This window comes from Photinus pyralis, unplaced genomic scaffold (assembly GCF_008802855.1).
Source record: "Photinus pyralis isolate 1611_PpyrPB1 unplaced genomic scaffold, Ppyr1.3 Ppyr1.4_LG2, whole genome shotgun sequence".
NCBI classification, from domain to species: Eukaryota; Metazoa; Arthropoda; class Insecta; order Coleoptera; family Lampyridae; genus Photinus; species Photinus pyralis.
This window is the reverse complement of record NW_022170403.1, coordinates 39486078-39510511: the sequence shown is the minus strand read 5'-3', so window position 1 is coordinate 39510511 and position 24434 is coordinate 39486078. Positions and strand designations below refer to the sequence as shown.

Genomic DNA, 24434 nt, shown 5'->3' with positions numbered 1-24434 from the left:
GTTTTAATGTAGGTAACAACCAAGGAGTTTACTTACATTAAGCAACTTGTTTTATAGTGGTGTTTGAAGATTTAAGTAAAAGTCCAGTAATATGCTCTATCATGAAACTGCTTGGAAGAGGTTTTTTGACGGTTTAAAGCTAAGTCATTTTTGGACAAAAACTGTTGCGTTGGGTCCAGTACCTGTGGTAACTTATTCGACATTACACTTGTTTCTGTCTATACAAAGAAAAGTGAAGTATCTACAATATCATCAATATCATTAATATAAAGTGAAAACAAAATTTGCCCTAAAACACTTCCTTGGGTTACACCTTTTGATATACTTAACTCATAGTAACATATTGTCTCCTATTATGCAAAAACGATTTTATGAGACATAACGTTTAGCACATTCGGGAAGATGTCACTCTTTGGTATCTTTGCTAGCACAGTATTTGTTCCATTCTGAGATTTAACCTCGGATTTAACCTTAATTATTTGACTGGGATGCATTGGAGTACATACTGTGGGACTGTAAACTAAAAGACAAGTTTAGATTCAAAATTCTCTATTTTTACATGGACGATTCCCAGCCGCCTTTTTGGATTTTGTGTAGGAGTGACATTTCTTAAACAATTTTTAATGCATGTTAAAGTATTTCCCAATCACATCATTCACATTCACAGTGATCCAACAGATTGATTCCGTCTGACAGCATTAGGCATTCCAGTGGGATGTACCTGTTTGGCTAGTCGCAATTTCTGCAAAACGTCTTCATACCGATACGTATTGATTGCGGTGCCACACTCAAGGAGATCAAAAGGCACAGGATCTCTGAAGTTATCGATGACTCCACCCGAAGTTGTGTGAACAGCTTTCACTTAGGCTTTCTGTGATTGAGAAGATTTGAGACGTTTTCATTGCAGACTTCCGTTTGATCTTGCGCTTGAAACGACGGCACCTAGTTCGTTTTACTTAATTTTCCCGTTTATGAAATATCGATTTACAGATTCCGTGTTACCCAATTATCAACACCCAAAGTTTAACTAACAAGCTATCTGGGATATTGTTCAATAAAGGCCTATTACAGGCGTTTTTATAACCCGATCACTTAATTGACGTATAAAAATGCATCCAAGCTAGTCGCGGCCATGTAATTAATAGTAGGTATAATACCTAATATGATGTGGGCTATAAAATGTAGTTAGATGACGTGCATCTACTAAACTACTAATTGCATTCAGGCACGCAATTATGCCAATTCGTTTTAATTTAATAATTGCCAATGCCACTTATTTGACACAGTGTATAGAGCTTTCGTATTTAGTAGTAGGTGTTCGGAAGTAGTCAGCCTAAAATTTGGTAGCTCTGCTGTTTTATGATAATTGATACAGTTTTAGATGTCGACATTTGAGGTGCTTAAATAATTGAAACTTCGCTTCAGTTCGAATGCAACCAAAAGATTGGTACCACTACGATTGCTTTTTTACTTTATTTTTAACTGCTAATGTCTAAAATTAGGTTAATAAAGCTATTAGAAGATAGCTTCAGTATACAAAGTAGTTATGTAACAGTTTAGTCCGATTCCGTTGCGTATGTACAACGTTGTTAAGGGATTTTAAATATTGATGAGTTTTGCTAAAAAGGTCAACATTTAGAGCACATTAAAGTACTTTAAAAATATGCAGGTCTATGTATTACACGTTAATGAAAAATGAAAACAAAAGTTTATTAGGGCTTCATGCTCGTCTGCCGCGTTGAATATTTAACGTTGTCCGTTCACCCAACCGTAAAGTTGTCCGTCAAACTTCGAGTTTCTAGTTTAAAAGAAAATACCATCTCGTTGGAAGGGAAAACGTGATGAAGGTTGAACTAAGATTTTTTGTGTAATTTATAGAAAAAAAGAAACCTTTCTACTTCGTCGCTGAAACGCAATTTACTTCAAAACGTAATTAATATCTAGTTATTTTTTGATCGAAATGATGGCCAATACAATTTACAAAGGAACTACCAACTACTTAGATATATGCATGGTAGTTTCTTTAAGTCAGTATACAGGGCGTTCAAAGTTAAGGCGGTAGGTACCTATAGGTAGGTACTATGGCTAACTTGCCACTTAGTTATTATAAGAGATTAAGAGATACCAGGGCGGTTAAATTTGAGAGCTAGTGTGTTTTTTACGCTAATTACAATGGTGAAAACAGAAAAACATTGACAGCCGCATTCTCAAAATATCGACCAAATCGCACTTTTTTCTAATCCAGTTGTAGGCTCGAATAGAATGAGCACTGCTGTGTCTCGTAACTTTTATGAGTTGCTCTTCGCCGACGTCCTGCTTTGCTAAATTGTTAGACCGCACTTGCTCTAATCGAATGATTGGTAACTTTAACTTTCTTTATGTCAATTCCAATCTAGCGGAAGCAGACATCCAGGATCCTCTCATTCCGTCCCACAGGCAAGTTTTCATACCATCCTCTAGAATTCTCATTTTACCAATTAGGATTTGATGTCAAATCAAAAGCAATTTTTTGCTTGGAATTAACTTCGTTCTTCTCTCCCGGAGTTTTCTAAATATTCTATGTACAAAAAAGAAAGAACTTGCTGCTTTATTAATATTATCAAAAAGATTTCAGTTACTTACCTAACTGGACAAATTTCACCCAATTTCTCCTTGGTTGTTGACTCTTCCAGCTTGTACTTCTATTCTTCGCAAAAGCTCGAAAACTGGCTCCATACCAAGCATTTACTTCGCTTCGTATTGGCAGGGACGGTATGGTCTATTGCTTCGTCTAGATTTTGAAAAGATTCAGTACTAAAACGTGATCTCAGATTTATTTTTATTTAACTACTTTGTTTATAAACAGGTTTCCTTGGATTTTTTTCAACATCAACTTGATAATTTCAAGCACATAGTTTGCTAAATATTTAAGAACAATTAATCAAAACTACTCATTTTCCAACTTTCCTCCCCCCTCTCAACGAAACCCGACGCTTGAAATGGTGTAACTTTTTACCAAACAATTTGTGGACTGTATAGAACAATTTGCAGTTGGAGGCAAACTTTTACTTAGGATGTTGAGGTTTGGGTCTAATTGCACTGTACTCTCGACTCGACTATCATTTCAAAATCTATGAGCGAGTTATTTTTAACAGACTTCTTTTTTTTTGGGACATTTTGTTGAAATTTATGGAAAAACTTTTCTTCTTTCCTTATTTTACAAGATTGTGATATTCTATTTTTAACGTATTAGTCAATGCCGTTTGTCTGTTTTGAAGAACGTGTTTCGCCTACTAGCGTCTGTCGAAGGAATCGAAAAATAATTTCCAGTATTTTCTCGTGGCAACATTTATAAAAAAAATTACCCCAACGCTTTATACATTAGATTATAGATTATAATAAATAATCAGTAATTATTTATGCATGTTACTCTTGGTGCGTGAACGCCGAAACGCCATCTGCTTTGACCCCAACAGAAAATGAATCGTAGCTTGTAAGCATTCCCATAAATTAAACATGCTCATTTTTATTAGGTAGGTAGGTACTATTATGGTCTGACTGAATCTTCCAAAATAAACTAAATGTAAAACCTAGAATAACGTTGTTCGCATGTTTCGTAGTGCACTGAAACTTAAATCAAGCTACGGATGTTGTTGCACGTTTGAGCTTTCGAGTCCATGACTCTGGAATTATTTAGTTAGCCTCATCTGCTTGTTTGTCATATCATAATTTGAAAGATAATTTGAAACTTGCTTTAAAGTTTAAAAGTTTTGGGGCAGAGTTGTGTAGGAGTAGATTATTACGTATAAGCGTCAAGATAAATTCGTGAATTATGAAAGTAAATCGTGTAAGCGCAACAAAGTAATTATCTGGCAGTTATTTACTATTGATAAATATGTGTGTTTTAGATAGGTTCTGAATTTCGCATTGCAAACGCGTTTGTTTCAGTTTCATGTACTTCACACAGAAACCAGAGAAAAATCGAAGTAGCTAACCTAGTTGTATAAATAGTGAATATTTTGGTAAAATATCTTTATTTAAAAATCCGCAAAGCCATTCATGGAGGCTTCTAAATGTATACAGCGAAACGATGGTTGCCAAATTGCCAAATTACTAGGACGATATTGTTATCAAATATGCAAAAAGCCTCCAGTGTCTCTATAGTAAGACAAAATAGAATTTAAAAACAAAGTAAATCATAAGTTGTATTTGTATGGTTTACTTTTGAAAGTAAAACATGCATTAATATGTACAGAGTGAGTCAACGATTGCGTGGAGTTACTTAATGCCTTGAAGATAAGATTTTTCGATAGAGTGCTTTTGTATTATGATATGGTTGAATATTCTCTACATTTTTAAAATATTTGGAATTATACAGGGTGCGCCCACAAAGTGGGGCGCCAAAATGGTACATTTTTTAAATAGAACCCCCTGTATTTGAATGCATTTTTGAATTTTACGTATAATTGTACGCCTTTTTTATTATATGGTTAATATCCGAAAAACTAGTAGTTTTAAAGATAATTCGATTTGTAAGAAAAATTGAGCATTTGCAAGCGTCAGTATATTGTCAAAATTATTACTTAAATTTTGATTCCAGGTGTTATATCTTTTATCCTGGGTTAAGTAAAAGTAAAATAAATACAAATAAATAAATTAAATAAGTTATATGTAATTTACATAATAGTGAGGTGACCATGCAAAAAAAGGAAATTTTTATCTGCATCGTTCAAAGCTAAAATCATATTTATTAATGCATTTTTCTAACAATTCATTTAAGTCTATAAAAACTGGAGAATAAATTTGATAGTAAAAACATAAACAAATATCTTTTTACTTTTTATATTTTACTCTGAAATAAGTTCTAATTTACATAATAACGAGGTGAATATGAAAAAAAATCTAATATCACTGACTGGATAACATTAGGAGTTAAATTAAATTTGCTTTGTAGTCAAATGTGTTTACTTATTCTCCGGTTTTTGGATTTAAAATAAATTGTTTGAATAATAAATTAATTGATATGATTTTCGTTTTGGACGAGATAGATAAAAACTGCCTTTTTTGCATGCCCAAAAGTTGAAGGTTTTTGGAGGAGCTAAATGATGACAGAAAAATATGCAGGGTGTTCCATTTAAATAAGTGAGATTTTTTAATATGAAGTTTTGCAACTTTGGACCTACCAAAAAAACACCCTGTAAGCTGTATTTTTAATGTTTCATAGTAGATGTATTTATTTGACTTTTACTTAATCCAGGACAGGACCCAGGATAAGATATAAAACCTGGAATCAAAATTTAAGTAATAATTTTGACAATATATAATGACGCTTGCAAACGCCCAATTTTTCTTAAAAATCGAATTATCTTTAAAACTACTAGTTTTCCGGATATTAACCATATAAGAAAAAAGACGTACAATTACACATAGAATTCAAAAATGCATTCAAATACAGGGAGTTCTATTTAAAAAAATGTACCATTTGGGCGCCCTACTGTGTGGGCGCACCCTGTATAATTCCAAATATTTTTAAAATGTGGAGAATATTTAACCATATCATAATACAAAAGCATTCTATCGAAAAATCTTATTCTCAAGGCATTAAGTTACTCCGCCCAATCGTTGACTCACCCTGTACATCAGTAAGTATAGGTTCTTCCCAAATTCGGCATGTTATTTTCTTAGTTTTGGGCCAATGTATACGAAAAGTTAATTTAAAGCTTTTTGGTGATAAATTAGGAAATGACTATACGAGGGGCAATTTTTTCCACCTTCGCAGAGTATAAAAGACAGCAATGTATATATACCAAAATAAACTTACTTATTACCAAAAGATACATGCATTTCAGGTTACTTTTCAACATAAAGTGTTTTTCAATATGGACGATCGAACTTTGACAGCGCATAGCAGTCATCTTGGTAAAAGCGGATTTTGTGCAGAAACTTTGGTTTTCATCCATATAAAGTTCAGTTCCCTAGTCTACGCAGACAAACCACAGTCAATTGCTGCCCTAAAGCGCAACATAACTCGCGTTCTTCGTGAAATTGAGCCCAGTTTATGCGAAGATGTCCAAAATTGGTACCAGAATGCAACATCTACAGCGGAGTCGCGGCCGCCATTTGGCTGAAATCATTTTCCATACATAATGCGATCGAATATCCTTTAAAATACGTAAAAAATTGTGGTAATATCACTTAAACATCAGTTTGTTTTATTTAATTTCAAAGTTCTAGTGCTCCCTTTACTTACTGTTTTGATTGATTTGTAATACCGGTGCAAAAGCATTCCAATGGCCTCTTCAAGGAACGTGCTCGCTAGTGCGTTGTGAAGATGTGCCTTCACAGCGTTTTGAAGCTCGTATACGAATACGAAAGTCACCCCAGGTTTCAGTGGGAGATTTTATATCATCAGCTTATTGGCGCGACAGAGCGTTGAGTAACTTTCACTTTTACCAGAGCTAAAGAAGTAAGCTAGAAGAACAGACATTCTAAACCGACACGAGCCTCAAGATGCCGTGAAAACCCATTTCAGTTACTGGCAGCAACTTTCTTTTGAAGAGGATATTGCAAAGCTTGTTCACTAGTATAACAAATACCCAATCAAAACGGTAATTATGCTCAAAATTAATTGAGGGTGTATGTAATTTTGGGTAATAATTTTATTTTATTTTACACATTATTTTAATTTTTATAGCTTACCTATCGGAGGTAGAAAAAAAAGGACCCTCGTATATTATTAATATGGTCGTAAAATTGTTGGATTGCAAGGTGTTGGGAATTATCTCTGAGAAGAATTCATATTGTTTCGAAGAATTTACACCAAATAGGATTTAAACCTCATAAGTTTAATTGTAACAGTTTAGGTAAATTGGTTCCATTACTTCCAATGAAGCGAAACATGTAGTTTATAGAGAAACAATAAATCACTGTAGTTACGTGAATGGATTCATTATTTGTCACAAATAGGTACATAAATAACCTCTTAAAATCAGAAAACATACAATGACTTAAACTTTGTGCAAATGTGATAAACTTGTTTAACTCTGAGGATAACCACAAGACCACCAGAATCATGAAATTAATAAAAATTATTTCGACCCACACCTGAAAAACTCCATTATTATTATTATTATCGTAGTAATTGTTACACCTAAGCGATTGAAAACCGAAAAAACCATTTTCCACATATACCTACCGACAAAGTGAGTTCATACCGTGTTTGCAAGAACCACTATGTATTCTTGTGCTGGGCTAACTACAACTGACTAGCATAGACCAGATGTATCCTGGACCTGCACTGATTGCACAAACATGAGACTAGCTATAACTGGACTGAAAGCTGTTATTGTACGACTGAAGGAGGAAGTTGCTAACGTTAAGGCTAATTTTGGTGTAAATCCATCGATAGTTACGCATTTGAAGATATTTTACAAGAATTAGATGACCAACATAGACGCAAACGAAAGTTTTTGGAGTAGGTTCCGACCTGCACAGGACTGATCGTGCGGTTAAAGACACCGCAACAGTAAATTCCATTATAACTCTCCTGTGCCCAACTCCAAGTTCCTACACCAAAGAGATAAAAATTATTTCGTCTTGGTAAGTTGGATGTTGGAAGATCTCGTTCTAAATCGATACAGAATGTTTTTTTTCTAATGAACTGCTTGTAAGTTGTAATAGCATACGTAATTCCATTGTCAATGTCAACATTTCGTCAGATAAAACTCCCAAGCAACTTGACTATTATAGACTGCTTAAATAGTTATTTATATAACAAGAGCGCGAAGTTCAATTTCGCGCATTGAGACTGAAGGTATTTTGACGAGGCGAAGCCGAGTCAAAATATCAGTCAAATGCGCGAAATAACTTCGCGCTAGCGTTATATACAATATTTTTTCTACAACTGAACCGATTGTTAATTAAATTTGCTGTTTAAGTTCAACTTTGTCACGTGCGCGAAATACTTTTTTCACTGTTGACGATTTCGCGCACGTTGTCAATAGCAACCTTACTTATTAATTAACCGTTTAAAAATCTAGTACTTCGCGTTTCGAAATCCGTCAGAAAATGACAGGTTTTTTTGACAGTTGTAGAAAAAAATAATTGAATGAATGAATTATGAATGAATTCTCAAAGGAGAACCCAATCTGAGAATAATAGTATATTATATACCGCGGGACTGAAGTAGTATTTTTAATCCCGAAGGTAAAGTTTTAATTTACCTGAGGGATTAAGACCACTACTTCAGTCGCAAGGTATATACGATATTTTTTCTATTTCGATGTGGAAACAATACCGAAACCGTACTTGATTGGCCCAGTTTGCGTGCGTTTCTAGACAGAAATGATGCCGAAAGAAATAGAAACGCATTATTTTTTTTATTTTGTTGGATTGGTACCCCTCGCTTTTTTGCTGTCAACGGTATCCGTCAAATCAAAACTAAACATAACCTGTAAAAAGATACATACACGTCAATATTTGTCGACCAAACGAAAGCGTTTGATTTAGTGCCTCATAATGTACTGTTAGGAAAACTACAACTTTATAATTTTTCTCGTCAAAGCACACAGTTAATAGGGTCATATTTAAATAATCGTAAACAGTTTGTGCAATATAATAACATAAAATCAAATTGTCGAAATATCACATTAGGGGTTCCGCAAGGTTCCATAATTGGACCTCTTTTATTTTTAATTTATGTAAATGACATCTACATGTCAGACCGGAATAGTATCTTCACGCTGTATGCCGATGATACAACCATCACAGTTACATCCACTGATCCTACTAAAAGTGAGGAACAAATTAATAATGCACTAACCGCGGTAAAAATGTGGACTACTGCCAATCGATTGGTAATAAACGATAGTAAGACACAAAAAATTCAATTTTCCTTAAGAAATATTGGTAGAAAAGACATAGCCTCCATTAATTTTCTAGGGGTGCAGATCGATGCCAGGCTTTCCTGGAGACAGCACGAAAATAAAGTTTGTGCAAAATTGGCATCTGTTGCGTATATGCTAAAACATTTGTCAAATTCAGTTTCTGTGAAGGTTCTAAAGTGCGTTTATTATAGCTTTGCACATTCTATCATTAGTTACGCCATCATTGCCTGGGGTCATTCTACAGCAATGAAAAGAACGTTTGCCATGCAAAGGCGCTGTGTGCGGAATATTGTAAATGCTGGCTACAGGGAGGACTGTCGCAATATCTTTAAATCGTTGCAAATTCTAACAGCTCCATCACAATACATTTTTGACTCAGTTTTGTCCGTTCATAGAAATAAATCAAATTATATAACGCATAAAAATGTTCATTCTTACAATACTCGGAACAAAAATCAAATATATAATGATAGATTACGATTAAAAACGTCGCAAGCGGCACATAATTATTGGGGCCCTGTGTTGTATAACCGTTTACCTTCTTGTTTCCAATCTCTAAATGAACAACTCTTTTCCAAGAAACTTAAAACTTTTTTACGCGAAAATCCAATATATAACATCCAAGAGTTTTTAGATAACGACCTCAAGACTTTAACGCCTTAAGTTTTTTTTTTGTTGTTCATATTTTTTTTTGTATTTTTTTTTGTTTGTTTGTTTGGTTTAATTGTTTTATTTCTAAATGATTTTTCATGTTATTTAATATTGTTCTATATGTCTCATGTATTTTATGTGTTTTATGTGTTATACGATTTCGACGGACGAGTGTAAGCATTTTTTAAATGTATTAACACAATAAATTACTTACTTACTTACTTACTTACATACGAGGAACTTGACCGATTGTATTAATTCCGATTAATTTTGACTATATACTCCAAAGGGTAGAACTTTTTTTATTTTTACTTAGCGTAGTAAATATGCCAACAGTACATTCTTGCTTACTTTTTGAACTCCCCTTCTCGGCCAGCCAGTTTTCAAAAATTTTGTACTCCTCGTACTTTACTTTCGATTTTACAGGTAGTAAATTTAACGTCGCTTCATTGGCAATCTCTTGGATCTCTGGTGGGGTACAAGAGACGTGTTTGTCATCCGTATTCATCATAATTCATAACTGCCGCAAAATGGAATTATGACCAAATAATTAAAAGTTTGAAGTTTGAAAATACAGGAATCAGGTTAGCCAACGTGAAAATAAATGAATTGTGTCTATTACCAACATACACTGAATGATAGTTTAAAATTACCTATCAACGCCTAAAGGCAATATTTATAATTTGTTTAATTTATTATTTAAAATAAAAGTCGAAATAGAAAAAATAGTATAAAGCACACGTGTCATTTGTCTACTTGTCGCACTCGGCTTTTGCCGCATTCGCCGCTACGCGGCTTATGCGGCAAACTACCTCGTGCGACAATCTTCGTCAAATGACACTTGTACTTTAATATACTATTTCGTACTTCCTAAACTGAAACACTTAATATGTATTGAGTTAGAGAACGCGTTCTTTCAAAAAATCGCTGCTTAACACGTTACTATAGGAACGTTGCGTCAGTACACCAAACCCTATGCTATGGTAACAAAAATAATTTGGAAACTGTCATTGCTAGTGTCATAATTTTGGTGGTGGGTGACAAAGGTGTATTTGATATTGATAAAAAGCAGCCAAAGTAGGTAGGTAAAGAATTGATACCACCGAAATCCAAAAAACTATATGAGCAGCAGTACGATGCGTTTAAGAAGTAGTGCCGCATACAAAATGTGAAACAACGTACTGAAATTGCCTTGTTAGTAATTTCATCCTGCCAGGATTTTCGTCCAAATTTAATCCCGGCGGGACAAAAAGTGACACTTCAGTACTTGTCATAATGGAGTGAAGTTGTCACTTTAGTCTCGGAAGTACGAAAAATATGTAAACGATAGTGCGATTATTGTATCGGAAAACTAGTATAATCAGTGTTATGTTATGTACAAAATTTCCATAGTCTGAGATCTGAAGTTATTAGTTGTTATCCAGAAATTGTTGATGCAGATTATGACATTATGTGCTTTATTGAATCGAGCAGTGAATTTTTTCCCAGTACTTATAGTGCATCATAATGACCGTAAATTTGATGAAGTGGTGGTAGCGTTTTGGTAGCAATTAATGACACTGTTAATTATGTGGGAGTTAACTTTGTTACAGATCATGTCTAATTTGTATATCTTTTGAATGCCCCTCGTATAGCTTGAAATTGTTTGTCGTAAATAGGTAGACTGGTTTGCAAGATTATAGCGGGACCTTGGGGATATTGTAATCATTTGTGGGTTTTCGAAAGGACATTTTAATTTTGCTGTGCGCATCGTACCGATTATGTCGAGTACCTATAGTATTTAATACGAAATTAAATTCGTTTTAATTATTAACAACGTCATAAGCCGTTTAAAATAAAAAATCGGTAGGCAGGCCGCTGTTTGTGCGGTAAGTTGGTTCAAACCAAAATGAGGGGGGGTATTAATAATTCGAGGGTTTAATTTCCGTTTTATTTTAGGCCGTAAAGTTTGAAATAATTATTGCCTAATTCAGTTTGGGAAGCATCGGGCGTGATTTCGCGGTTTGCCAAACAACCGTAGTTCTTTGAAGGTTTGCCGCCAGTCACTGTCAGTTGGGGTTTGTAGAAACTAAGCACGGAATTGGGAACCAGGAAAAGCCGTAGTCGCCGGAAGGATTAAAAGTATTAAAACCCATCAGGGGACTGTCAAGTCGCTCACGTGACGATTCGGGGTCTCGTCCATTCACTTCCAACGGAAATCTACACCTTGGGTTCTGGTCACCACCACTCTCAAACCACATACGAGAGTAGCACCTTTAACGATATCTACTGATGGAGAGATACCATTAAGTTACAGACAGCTCGGTATTGTAAAAGCCTGCATATTTAGACTTTTTGTTACATTGAAAATAACCGCCAAATAGTTTTGGGGCGATATAATTCTTGAATAATTTTCTTTGAATGTGGGTCACTTGGTGTTTTGCATGCAAGGGAAGGGTGAATTGGTGAGTGTGGTATCGTATTTTTTTATGCATTGTCTTTTGTGTACTAGAAATAAGTATAGTTATATTTTTTCACAGTTATCTATATATATAAATTGTATCTGGAGGAATGTATCGTTAGGCCTTATATTGAAAACGCTAAAATCTATTAAACATAATTAAACATTTCGTGTACCGAAATTTATGCGTTATCACCAGGTCGGTGATAATACATAACAACTTAACATGTTTCTCTGATTCGCTATTAATTGACATCGTTGGATGCAAATTAATCCTTATCCTCTCTCTTATAAGAAAACTTGACATTTTAGGACTGAGTGATCTTTTGATAGTTATATAAGTTAGTCACATCGTATTTGTCTAATCGTCCACAGCGGGTCATATACAATCAGGTATACAATGGACACTTATCCGAAAGTGTTATTGTCACCTCTGGAGTTCCCCAAGGTTCTAATATTGGACCATTTTTATTCATAGTGTTTGTGAATGATCTTCTGGACACTTACTGAAAAAAATTTTATAAATGCAAATGACCTTAAGATATGTGCACCAGTTCCATTGATCATAAGGATTGTATTTTATTACACTCACAACTAAATTTTAGTCACATGGTGTAATAACAAACCTTCACATGAATGTTGGGAAAATGTGTTTTATCGTTCACCCGAGTAAAAGAGGTGTGAGGATTTAGGGGTTAATTCAGTTAACACGCTATAGAATTTCATAACAAACATGTATTAAAATGCATTTTTTTAAGATTTGTGAGACACACTTCCCTTTTTTTGTATTCAATTGAAGCATTTATTTTCAACAGAAGACTAATACAGTGTGTAGCAATTGTGTTTGATTTTGATAGCTCCTTATTGCTCTGGGAGGTTTGCGGAATCATTACATCCTCCACTGCTGATAGCATTTTGCGATCAATCATGTATACCTACGTATACGTATACATATGCTCAATACTCCGTTAATAAGAGCTAAAACAGTGTGATTCCGTTCATCTCTATAGGACGAGTGACTTATAGTAACACAGATTTAAATATCTGTGGTAGTAAGTACGTATATACCTAACCATTATTTTACATATATAAAATGCTCCAAAAACTTACAAATCGATTTATAATGTGATTAGAAATGAACTCATATTGCAATGTGTTGAAAGAAGGGGAACGTCGTATTTAGGGTAGAAAGTGTTACATTCGTGCACCTCAACATGCATGAATTTAGTTTATTGCACGCAAGCAATAAGTACTAATTTTTTCTTGGCACTCGAAATGTATCACATTATGTAATACTAAATATTTGGAATAACTCCATAGCCGTTCTCTTTGCGTTTCCAGTCTTTCTTTCTAAAAATTCATACAACGATGGATCGGTTTAAATGTTTCAACTGAGTTTGGTATACGCGAGAGTATTTTATATCCCCATTTTTGAATATTTAAAATAATAGGTTCCGTTTATTTTATGTGTATTGAGCTAAAAAAGTATAACAAGCGCGTGGTAACGCAGACGGTAGCTGTATAAAAAGCGGAACGTCTCCTACGGGAGTCATGCGGGTCCCCTCAGTACAGGCTCAGCTTCTGGGACGTCGCCCTCGGATTTTGTATGCAAATAAATCATTGTCAGTTGTAAATCACTTTTGAAATATACTCGTTTCTTTCTGCCATCTGCAGAGCTGTTTAGCCTTATATCTGTGTAATAAAGTTACAAGCCAAATTATGGAATTTGCTTCATACCTATTATTCATTCTTTAACGCCGCGACTGCTTCACGGGAGAATAGAATATACTTTGCATAATATTTCCCAAGTTGTTATTAAACAAAGCTGTTCCACAAAGCATATCTTATGAGTAGTTTCCATAACAAATTATTCCACTTCTAGCTAGGGTAGGCAGAATAGATAGGTACTTTTAAAAATGGATGTAATATCGCAGAATACGTAATATAACTGCATAGTGGTGGTCTAACTATCTACCGTTAACCGTAATAATCTCCACTATTTACAGACGATATCGTGTTATCGAAGTCAAACAATGGTAAATCGGTAGAGTAACAAAAAATATTATGTTCGTGCTTGCTGCAACATTTGCTTGTAATCGTATTTTATTGAATTTTGGTTCCTTTCTAATGTTTTATGATGCAATGTTTGACAAAGTGCCTTTAATACACATGTAGGTATAATTTTTATTTCGATTTGTTATAATGGATACGTTCACATGAAACTGCCCTAGAAGAAAGTAGGTAGCTCATTTCAACACAAAACCGACATTGATCACCGGAAATGTTGATTATCATTGTTTGTAGTCATATTAGAACAGTGGAATCCATTAATTTGTACTCCCATTACAGTCTCTTCAGTCAATTCCCGTGACTGTCTAGCTCTAGGACGTTATGCTCTCTTCTTAAAATTAAATTACTATGTTGTACTTATGAACTTCGATCGATTTGCGCATCTTTGGATTAGAGCATTTTCCAATTCATTTTGAAAGGCGCTATTATGACCACTTTCTCCGTCCGCTCAAACAGTTTTCAATACGTTTAGTATGGGCAAAATAAGGTTTTCTACAGATAAGTGATAGGTACATCACTTCACAAGGCTGAATACAAGTGTCACACAATAAAACTACTGTTGAATTCACGAAAGGTGGGCCCCGTGTCAACTTTGTGAACCAATTTTCAACTATTCCAAGTTGTTACCTTCTCTTTCAACTTGTAAACTTGTCTTTGTATAATCATAATGTATTATCTTTGAACAACTACAACGCTTCATTACACTTCATTTCAGTTGATCAAACAATAATAATAGTACAACAATTATTCAATTAGTTTGAACAATGATACATTTTTACTAACAGTTTCCATGACAGTACGTGGAATTTACCAGTTGCTATAATTACGACGACGCCAAAATTACTTACCGATCTAAAATCAGAACAGCAATAGTTATTTACATTCAAGAAAAGACATATTACTGGCGAGGAAATATACATGAAATACAAGGCCCCTTTGGGGCCGAGTACTTTAATTTCAGAGTCAAGTAATCAACCCGTCCTGCTCATCCAACAGTGCTTTTCTATAATTAAACTTAAAATTTTGAAATTTTCGAGGTGATATTAAGCTTGCAAATGAACTACTATAGGTACATTTTTGTACCACCTATACGATATTTCTAATTATAAGTGGAATAAACAAAGGAAATCACGAATGCTATGTGTAAGCAAAAGTACAAACTATTTTCGTTTTCGGGATGAAGAAGTTTCATAGGAAGCAATTTGGTTTAGCGTGGACAATCTAAAACTGAACTATAATGATCTTTTACGCGTTTATGCATGTCGTTCCTAGGTGGTATGATTTTCATTCAGACGGCGTCGTCTTCCTTTTCTTTCGTTTAGAGCACATTACTTTCCTATGCGTCACGCTTTCAATATATTTCATGCATTATGAAATCAGTCATCAACTAAGAAGTAGAATATTCAATTCGGTAACTAGACTTGATATTCTCATACCTTATCTCATGATTTCTATTATTTAGCCACTAATAATGAGCCACCAATAAATTCTAGCATTCTATCGACGCGAGTGGCTTTTTGAAATTCCATTAGGTGATAGTAGTAATACTAAGTAGTTAAGATGAAATATAAAAGTTTATGGTTACTTTCAACAACTTGTTTTTATTGGAAGATAATAGAAGTATAAGAGGATTATTAAAACGTCACAAAAGTATTAAAAGAGTAAGTTTTGTGAGATAATAAGTAAAGGTTTTATACAAAATTCTTTCATCTTTGAAAACAATGATAAATGTGCCTCCATGCTCCGTTGAGTCTAATCAGTTCATAGAATCTTAATTGGAAATAAAGTTCTAATCTAGATAGAGGCAAAGTTTTATTCATATTTTTATCTTTTTTATGGAACCATTCTGAATCTATAAAAATTGCGATGCTTAATACGTCATAGGTTACATTTTATTCGCTTCATTAGGTAATTCTTTTTGAAGTCACATTCAGTGGAAAGTACTGCGTTTACACAGTGTATACGACATTTTAATTAAAATGTGTAGGCAGACGGATTGAATCGCTTAATACCACATCGTTACTCGGAATTTTATATAACGAAATTATTCATAAACTTCATTTAGTGGGGTTTCAAGTTAGTTTTGAGAAAATAACAAAGAGTTTCAGTATGCCCTTGCTTCATGAAATGGAATGTTCGCCGGAGTACGAGTAGGTAAACATTCATACCTACTTCTATATTAAGTACCTAGCTTTTATGGAAACTATTATCTGTACATCCAACACATGCAGTTAAGCTCCTCTCAAAAAAATCCCGGCAAATTTAAATGAACATTTTTAATTGGCCGAATTTTCAAACTGTATGAATTTAAGTAAAATAGAAAAATTATGTCAATGAATTTAATTAGTGTGAGAGAGATAAAGATACCACCAGTCGTCTGAATTCACTAATAATATGCTTGTTTCCCTTCCAGTTAAGAGTATATAGTTCAATGCTTGCAATCCATGTTGTATTTAAAGCACCCCAATTCTGTTAAGACTCGCTGCACATCCGCCCTTGACCTGTGATGTAATCTTTTTTGACTACTTAATAAAATTTTTACCTAGTGACATAATTGGTACCAATTGTCTGTTTAGAAGCTGCCACCATTATTTTAACATAATTTCTTACAAACTATCACTAGCCCTAACCCCATTTAATTAGAAATAGCTTCACTAGCGCCTGTAAGTCTAACGGGGTTCTACTTTCGGGTAACTCGAGCCGGATGACCAGAGATCGAAATTCGGAGTAATTTAAGACTGTTTAATTAAATAAAAAAATTATAACAATTTTTATACGTTGATGCATCCCACGCCACGGATTGTCGCTATCAAATTGAATGGCGTCAAAATAAACGAAATTTTCCTCGTGTTTTATTTCCGGAACGTGGTGTTGAACGGGCGGCTAATTAGCTGTAATTATAGAGATATTCAATACTAAAAGGAATTGTTAACGCCGTCTTATTTTGAATTATTAGTATGTAATAAGTTAGATCATAGAGTAAATTTACTCTATGGTTAGATGGAGTAAGTGTGGCGTTGTTAATGTTTTGAGAATTTGATTGCGAAGAGTGGAGTAACGAACGACAGAATTTTGAGCAATCTGCATCGAACCGTAGTTTGAAGTAAGTTAATTTTTGTGTATTCGGTGGTGCTGGACAATAACAAAAACCATTCCTTCTTGCCCCCCTTATTACCTCATTCCACTAGTGTGTTACGAGTTGGCGCCCAGTACAGCCAGGTGCCTATAACACAGACCCTAATTTACTTAGACGGAATAGAATATTGCCTCTGGTTCCTAAATAAGATCGAGATCGGCAAGGATTTACCTATAGCGACGGCTCGTAAAAGAAACTTCCATACGGTTGAAGCGACTCCTCAAAGTGAGTTGAATAGGACGGCAATCACGAAGATTATGATACTTGGGTTCAAGTCTCATCTATCGACCGAATTCATGAACGCAAGATACCAGTGCTGTATCAAGTAGTGTAAAACCCGAAGGGTTTTAACCCTACAATGATTAAGGATACTATCAGTAACACTACCAAATTCCCAGGTTTCGGGAGTAATAATGAAATAAAAAGCAAAGCTCTCTGTAAATGAAAACAATAAAAGGAATTCTGGGATGTAATATAATGCTGGGGTACGGAATCTGGTTCTGGTTTCTGGTTGGTAAGAGGTGCAGGAATTAAGCTTAAACGTTCAAGGCGGTGTTTTAGTAGCTATACGCACAAACTCTCCTCGTCAACTCCACCTTGAACGAAATTCTGCTAATCATAACTGAAAACACAAAAAATATGGAAAATTAAATACTTATATAGTGAAAATTTATCCATTTTATTTATTATTTCATAACCGCGAAATTAGCTCACCTTCAATTATGGATCTGGGCCCCCAGATCTTCTGTACGGCCCACTTCCCTACCCAACACAGTTTTGATATTTAGTCACATAAATGTGAGGATTAGTTTAAATTTTGATCAAAAAGATAAACACAGCGATTTTTTTCCACCCCAATAAACCGTATAAACCTCCTTTTCGCACATATTAACTCCGTCCCGTGCATCGCAGGATTGTACACTTGTGCGTGTTTATTGTTTCAGTGCTTGTAATACACGTTGGCTCGAAAGTTAAAATTTTGAGTTGCTTGAGTCGATACAATTTGTTGAAACCGCTTGTATATGTACTGCGACAATCCGTCCTAATCAGAGCTGTCTTTAACCAATTGGGGGCCCTGGGCACAAAAATGCATGGGGCCCCTTTGTTTGGAAGATACGGAATTCAGAAAAAACGATCTCATTAAAATCAATAAATATGTATATCGACAAAAAACGTATATAACGTTCCTGTCACTTTTTCTATATTCCTCTTATATTTTCATATTGATGAGCAGCATCATAGCCACACTTGCGACCGGTCTGGGTCTATTAGAATTAGACCAAGAGCTAGCGTATAAACGTATATCGTACATCTGTTGGGCGGTCAGCGTCAGTTCTATTTTTAAGTAAATTTTCAAATTTTAACAAGACAACAAAAGCGCATTTTTTTAAATCGAAATAGCTTTTGTTTTCACATCACCAATGGATGTATTTCTTGCAGACGTCTTAATAGCCCTTTGGGACTACCCTCTTCTGACAATCCGTTCTTGAGGTATAAGGGAATACACACGATCACGATAAGAGGTCGAGGAGGAGGGCTCTGGTTGATAGAAATTAATTCCTTTCGTTGAGACCTTTCATTACAGTACCATGAAGGATATAACTAGTTCCACTGTCCCCCTCCCTCTCCACACCGTACTTTGATAAGAGATAGAATTAATTTTTAACCCCCCCCCCCTCCCCTTCCTACTGCAAAAAATTCCAGGACTCTAGGACCATTCCCCTAGAAGTCGTTCGAAACGGCAGAAGTGGGTCCGGACGGGCAAAACGCAAACAATAGCACATTTTTTTTAATTCTTAAAGAATGCGCTAAAAGGTGTATTAATAATCCTATGCCATTAATACAATTAATGAATACTTTTGATTATTTTATATTGACGCAATTTTTTCACTTTTTGAAAAATTACATAACATATGCTACCAAGCGAATAGACAACGAAAAAGTCTGTCAATGTGCTAGCGCCCTATTATATTTTTTCTCCAAAGTTATTTTAAAATTGATGGCAGATGTTTAATAATAAACTTTTGTTTGTTGTGCGGTCAAAATTAAAAAAATTAAATAAAAAAAGAACTAACCGCTCAACAGACGTATGATACCTATACGCTAGTTCTAACCCACTTAAAGAGAAAATTGCGGTGACAGACATTTACTAAACATCGCAAAAAATATGTCGTTATTCTCGGCCTATATGCAATTTTTCAGAAAATGAAGCCTCGTTTACGGGGCTGTACGGTGTACCTACTTTGAAAGAGGTAGGAACTTGTTTGTTGTTAACTACAGTTTAAATTTACAAATATGGACAATGAAAACCTCTAGGAAAACCTACTATTACTAACTTGTTTTAGTTACATTTGGAATTTGTAATTAAGTAAATAATCTAAGGCTCGTCTCGTCTCGGGGGCCCCTTAACCTGCGGGGCCCCTGGGCACGAGCCCACTGTGCCCGTGCGTAAAGATACCACTGGTCCTAATATACGCTGAAATAATGTCCAAGCCCAGATTCAAAGCAGGCACTCTCTGTGTGGTAATCCCGTAGTTTCCCAACTATAGCAAGCGTGTCAATATCAATATCGTAATGTATACGATTACATATTATATACTAACATTTTCTTTACAATCATCTTTAATAAAATGAGCGATAATTTACTTAAAGAAAACGAAAATGCACAATTTACCGCCTAATTAATGCTAATACTTATTGAATGACTAAAAAGTTTTTTTAGGAAAGTGTTAGTTGAAAAGTTAGTCGTTTGTTTAATGAATGTTTTTGTTAATCTTGAATATTTTAATAATGCAGTTTTAATTACACTTGGTAACAAAGTTAGGTATGATGTAGTGGGTATTTTAGCAAGAAACTTTTATCATTTAAAGTAGGTCAATGTTTTTATAATTTCCTAATAGTAGTCTGGCATTACAAATGATTATTATTCAACTCGTGATACGCTCTTAGAGGTTTTGAAATTGTCATCGCATTTATATTAGTATAAATTACCGGCACCTAAATGGAGAGACTAAGGAACTCTTTCAGAAATGACATTTACGCGATGTGAATTATTTAGGCGAGAATAATATGCTTGCAATCGAAATATTCATTTCTATTATGTACTGGAAATGTTGTAGATAGGGGATTCTTAGACAAGTTTTAATTTCACCTATTCATTTATGAATTTTACAAGAAGAAAACGTCAGTTTAAAGTAACTTTGTTTAATACGTCATCAATGACAAAAATTTAAAGAAATTATAAACTGAGTTTTAAAACTTTTACTCCCATATCCGCATGTTAAACTTAATTAATGCTGTAAATAAATGATTATCCCTAGAGCTACCTGCTGTAGAAGTAATAAAGGATTCACATGAAAAACGCATGGCAGATCAAAATGCACTAGAAGGTTTAGAAAAAGGTATCATTAACAGTAACCAATTGATGGAATTATTTATACAACCTGCTCTCATTTTCTACTTTGAAACGTCAAAGTATAAATACCATGATGCATTGCAAACGTATTGATTTTAGTTGGTGACAAATTGATATAGGTACATATCTATTTATTTATTTATTATCTTCAAGTAACAATTATATCGCCAAGAAAACCATTTATTAAATACAACAGTGATATAAATAATTAAATGTATTTTGTTATTATAACGGGTTTACATTTTTTCCGAATTTGAGTACCATTATGAAATAAGGAAATGCGTAATGGTAGTGAGGCCCCAACTTTTTTTGTTGAAACTATGCTAAGGGTCATCGCTTATACACTGGCTAGGCGCGTATTTGTGAATTTCTGTTGCAGCGAATAGTAATTGCGAAAAAAATAATTTAGGCGGGCACATGGCGACTATCGCAGTGTTAAACGAAATTCCGTCGAAACAACTTGTGTGATGGCTTTGTTACAATGAGCGAAAGATAGAAAACGGCGTAATAAATATTGGGTGGACCCATAATCAGTAATAAAGTGTAATTACATAAAATTCATGGTGATTTTCGAAATTATCCTAACAAACTTATACAATATTATCAAATGAGCAGGGTTAGTTTTATTGAATTACTTCACATCTAATCACCAAAAGTGTCTAAATTTATGGAGCCAGAATGAAAAGATCTTTGAACTTTCCTCTTATCTTGCCTTACTTATTATACCTACTTGTTTACCTTAATTTTTGATGTGGCAGGTCAGTAAGCCTTCGAACTAAGTCACAATGAACGTAGCCACCAAACTTTCAAAATTCATTGTTTGTGCATTGAAAGGATGTGTTTATGCTCGACGACCGTTCATAAGAACCTGAAATGAGAAGTAGTAAGTGAACTTTTCAACGGTGACCAACAGTTTCCATTATCATCACTGTTCTAGGTGAAAACCTAGCGGTCAAGTCTGTCAAGTCAATTGGGAACGCTGTTCCGAACAATTAATACCTCCAAATGAAAACGTACTAAATCTTGAGACCTTAACTGCGGCAATATTAAATACTACAGTCTGTTCTATACCAAAATCGAAACCAGGGGTGGCTACTAGGATGGTGCCATGGTGAACATCGGAAATAAAAGAAATTAATTAAAAAGACGGCCTTGAATAGCTTTCGACGTAACACCACAATAGGTAATCTTATTGAATTTAAGAAGTGCAGAGCGGAATACCGTCCAGCAATTCTTGGGGCAGAGAGAAGGGCAACAATATCTGACAACTAGCATCTAGCGAAATCTAGAAAAAAATAGGATATCGGGAAAAATCTGTCACAACTATCCAACATTTCCTGAAGGCTGGACTGTTCGGTAACTAATAATCTGCCTGAAATATCAAATATCGTGGTAAATCAATTTTATAGTCAGTATCTCTTGAAACTATACTGAGGCTTTCCGGGAAATAAAATCTGAAAAGAAGAGATAACTTCCTAGTTTTGAAACAGGCGAAAGTTTTGATTATAACTTACCGTGCTGACTAGATGAACTAAAAGCTGCCCTCTGTGCATCTGGATTTGATAATATATAATATAGCACAGGGACCATACAGGATGACGTTCAACAAATTAGAGACAAGCGGAAATTTGGCAAGGTATTTTGTTTTAAGGTATTAAATATCCTCAGAAACCCAGCGCCGAATGCGTTGAGCCCTTCACACCAAAAGCACCCCATAAGTGGGTCAAAATCCACCTTTTTTGAAATTTTATAGACGTCATTGGTGCATATTTCAGCAACTACTTAATCGAAATACTATATTATTTTGTAATATTCCTATAAAACGCAGGAAATTGTTCACTTAGATTACCTACAACATGATTAATTCAATACTGCATGTAGTAAGGGGGTCTGCACTACGTATTTGCAATTGTATTGACAAAAAAATCGTGTAGTATTTTCAGGTGAGTATTGTAAAAAGTTTTATTGCGTATAAAAACACGTCTAGCGCGAAATTCACGTCATTCGTTTGTCACGCTGCAGACAGGCGGCCAGGGACGCGTCTGGAAAGGTTATCATACGTTCCGTATTCGCATAACATCCTTTCTTTACAGTACCATAAACTAGCAACAGTGGTTTTAAACTACCCCTTTATGGGTACAATAAACACTACAACTATCGTTTTAGTTTTCCAGTTTGCAAACGCTATAAAGTTCAATTGTTAATATATCCACGAAAGCAAAGTATATAGCGGTCACATAAAATGATATATAGAAGGAAAAACTATTTATACTGAAATCTATCTTCTATAATAATTTGAAGAAGAAAAAACGTTATATATACAAACGTATGGATTTTCAGGGGATAAGAAGATAACAACGAACCACTTTAATAATGATTGGCATGTTTCGTAATAATAACCTATCACGTAATAGCGCAGTTCCAATAAATTAATGTTACCTACGTCACTTTTCAATATTTATACAAGGTTACAACGTCCAGACGTTTTAAATGTTGTACGTGCGTGCGGCTAATAATGTAAAAAATGCAATGAATTGAATATATCATTCTAGAACTAATTGTTCGAAAACGATTAATTTTGTAAACGTGCCAATAGGGGGAAAAGATAATGGGTATGTAGGGAGTAAACGTGCGGAAGCCTCATTTTCCAAGTACTCCTTTATGAGCAATAAGAAGTTATAGATATATCCTGTAGGTTTCAGCCTTTCCCTCTAATCGATTTTCTAAATTAAATCAGATCGTTATTATTTTACGTTACAACTTTATTCATTGTAGGTGATTAAACCTTCAAATTGGCTGTCAATTGTAGAAAGCCCGATCACTTTTGAAATGAATGAAAACGTTTATCAAGTGTGACGTTTTACCAACTCCAAAAATAATGGACCTCGGTTTTATTTCTACACATTTCGAAAGAAAATACACATGCGTCAAAACGAAGCGTTTTCAGAATAGGAAAAAAACCATTACAAGCGGTAGTATAATCTCATTTAGGTTAAAGCCAAGTGCAACTTACTGAATCTAAGAGCTTTAGCTATATTTCTAACTGCGGACGTAACGCGGTTTCACATTGTATATGAATGGTTATTCTCTGCGACGTTTAGCACCCCGCTATCGCCAGCTAAGCTATAAAACCCAAATAACCACTAACAACGTAACTTTGTTCATATTCTCTATAATGTAATGGTATGGATAACGTGAACGCTATAAATTTTTGAACTGGAAACGACGAGTTGTCCTGAATAAGAAATAAATAGGGCCATGCAGTAATGACTTCATATTAAATGTGTATTCGTTGCATTGCACATTCACAGTAAATTCTCAGAGACAAGTTTGAACTTTTTATTACGCTACATCATTTTTCCGTAGTTATGCACCTTATCAATTTTGTGCGTAGGTATATCGTATTATACCTATACAGAAAGGGTGCAAGCTCGTGCTTTTCACTGACAGATGACAGTGGCGTCAATATATAATAATTGTCGATTCCCTCTCATTGCGGACATACACTTCTTTTATTAATTACTCTCCTAAAACTGTTAATACGTAAAATATAAAATGCAATGTATCTAATATTATAGGGTTGCATGTGAACTGTATTCCCTTATCTCTCCAGAACAGATTTTCGAAATATAGCCATTGGTCATGTGAAAATATCTCGAAAACGGTTTGGCGGAGGAAAGTACTCACAAAGGCAAAATCTGCAGATCGGAGGATTTTGAATGTATACCAGGCGGTCTTTAAATGTTTGTGTGTAAAGAGCCTGTTCCCCTTATAACCCAACCATTTATGCTTGTATTATTAACGAGCTTCTAGCGAGTTTATAATTTTGTGGTGTCTGTCCGTCCGTCCGTCCGTTAG

At 34.7% G+C, this 24434-nt stretch overlaps 1 long non-coding RNA gene across 1 annotated transcript; it reads right to left on the bottom strand.

Annotated features, from left to right (window-relative positions):
* Positions 1–1609: 1609 nt before the first annotated feature.
* Positions 1610–22150, bottom strand: LOC116164469. The gene is made up of 4 exons (XR_004143907.1): positions 22091–22150; positions 21315–22030; positions 2623–2770; positions 1610–2557 (listed from the first exon to the last, which is right to left on the bottom strand). It is a non-coding gene; the product is annotated as an uncharacterized LOC116164469 (long non-coding RNA).
* Positions 22151–24434: the final 2284 nt, after the last annotated feature.